Here is a 2,544-nt window from a genome sequence, read left to right on the forward strand (position 1 = left end):
AAAAAAAAAAAAAAATTATGTTCCTCATATATGAAGGAGGTAGCATGTAGTTATAGATAAAAATAGGTTCCCAGTGGCTTTCTAAGCTCAGGGTTGTATTTTGATGTCCCTTGTTTCTGAGACAGAGAACTATGGGCAATAAATTGAAGTAATTTGGACTAAAGGATCAAAGAGTTCCTTTCTACTTCCAGTTGATAAAACTTGAACTTTAAGTCAGATAGTAATTAATAAAAGAATTTGGGAAGGAAAAAATGAGAATGAGAAATATGACAGGAATACAAAGTGCCACACTTTACTATAAATGATGATGTGATTTTTACCTGTCGTTTGGATGAGACAGAATTAATGCCTTTCTTTCCTAAACTTGACTGTGTCCTAGAAATTTCAATGTGTTTGAAAATTAAACTGTAGTTTGGCTTTACATCTAAATCCTGCTTAGTGTCCTCCCATTTTATCTTCTGCTTCCCAGGCCTAGGGCTGATGAAAACATCAAGGACATCCTCAAAGAGAAGATTACGTGAAGCAATTGTCACTGCTTTGTGTAAGCACGGTTTCGTTGTGAGACTAGCCACTCTACACCCTGCCTTTCCCTCTATCCATGAAAGCTCATGAGTGTGAAGCTTCAATAGCCCCAGGGACCACATTCTGATTGACTAATCCTGTGTTGATTTAACAGGAGGAGAGCTGTGCAAGCTCGTCCTCCCAGCTTCACTTTGAACGTATATTTGGTATGTGACACTGTGTTCAGAGGCTTCGGACCCATGGACGTAGATCATGTACACAAAAGCTCTGTCCAGTGAGAAAAGAGAATTATCTTTAGAAATATCTAACACTGTAATGGAAGTGATCAGCAGATTAATAGATGAACAGAAATGTGTGCAGGTGAGGAGAATAATAGCATCTACCAGCCCACTGAATATTTAATAGAAGCCATGTGTTTTACTAATGCCTTTTTATTTAATCATTCCAAAAGCCATCAATGCCATCCACAGAAGGCATTGTAACTGTTATCCTCATACAGCTGTGAGGAAACACTGTCCCGTGGGCGAAGAAAGGATCAGTGAGATCTGTCCCACCAAATGGAGCTTGGAGCTTGGCTAAAGGAAACATCATATTGTAGTACTTGATTACTTCGAAAATCCCCTGGGAAGCTTGTTAGTTCAATAATGCTGGACCTGAGACTCTGCCACACTGAGTTAGGAGGTCTTGGGATACGGTCTGAGAATTTGGACTTCTTAGCAGCCTCTGAGTAAAGTGGTCAGGGGACCACTGTGTGTCTGGTAGGGCCAGTTTGTGACTTTGTGGAGTACAAAATAAGAAATTTGGTGCTTGAACATTATGGCCTTCAGCTTTCTGAAACACAGCTTACTGCTTACTGTCTCCAGATTTGTCTTCCTTACCTTGGCTGGTTTATGGCCATGCCATTAACTAGGAGGATCTCTCAGAAAGAGGTCTGATCAAGCCACTCTTGCTTTAAGAAATTACATCTCCTACTACCTTTGTGTGCTATAGGGGCTAGACCACGGCACTTCTTACCTCTCTAAGGCCATACAATTTCCCCTGGCTTCACACTTGGGTCTTGGATGCCAATCTTTCCAGAGCTACCTGTCCATACTTGGTTAAATTCTGATTCTATTCTGGACGTTATCTTCAAAAACAATTCCAAAGAAAGGTCTTTCAAGACCTTGGGCAATATCCTTCAAGGATCCCTTTAAGCACTCTTGTACAAGGTGGAAATGACTGAACACACCAGTCAATTGGGACTCCTTCAATGTAGACAACAAACTATAAGTAAGTTGATGTTATCATTGAATTTGCATTTCTCCTGACCTAGGAGATTAACTATCATACCTGCCCTTGGTGTGATGGTTATTGCATGCTTTCTTAGAGTCAGAGCTATTAAGAATGAAAATCAGTCATGAATAAGAAAATGATGACATGCTTTAATAACCAGAAAGAAAGACTTGTGTATGTTTTAGAATTTTTCCATCTGAATATTACAGAACACAAAAGTGACCATTTTGCTTCCAGAAAGAATGAACGTCTGTAACAAAGCACTTTCTCAAAAGGACACTCCTCCCTCTGGTGCATTTTGATCTATTCTGATTTAAAGTTTGAAGATGGGGTCTGACCTTATGTATCAGTGACCAAGTAGTTGTCTCATGGAAATGCAGTTTGAAACTCATTAATAGGGCAGACTGTATATTATAACTTAGAAGCTGTGGGGTATCACTGATGCTTGCAATTGCTATGGAAACCAAGTTCGTATTCACCTTTTAGAGAGTCTGCTTTATTTTTTTTTATTTCTTTTTATTGAGAAAAAATAATTTCTGCCTCCTCCCAGCCTCCCACTCCTCCCGCCCTCCCCCCACTCCTCTCCCCCTCCCTCTCAAGTCTGAAGAGAAGTCAGGGTCCCCTGCCCTGTGGAAAGTTCAAAGTCCTCCCCACTCCATCCTGGTCTAAGAAGGTGAACATCCAAACTGGCTAGGCCCCCACAAAGCCAGAACAAGAAGTAGGATCAAAACCCAGTGCCATTGTCCTTGG

Source organism: Microtus ochrogaster, chromosome 10, assembly GCF_000317375.1.
Source record: "Microtus ochrogaster isolate Prairie Vole_2 chromosome 10, MicOch1.0, whole genome shotgun sequence".
Taxonomy (NCBI): Eukaryota; Metazoa; Chordata; class Mammalia; order Rodentia; family Cricetidae; genus Microtus; species Microtus ochrogaster.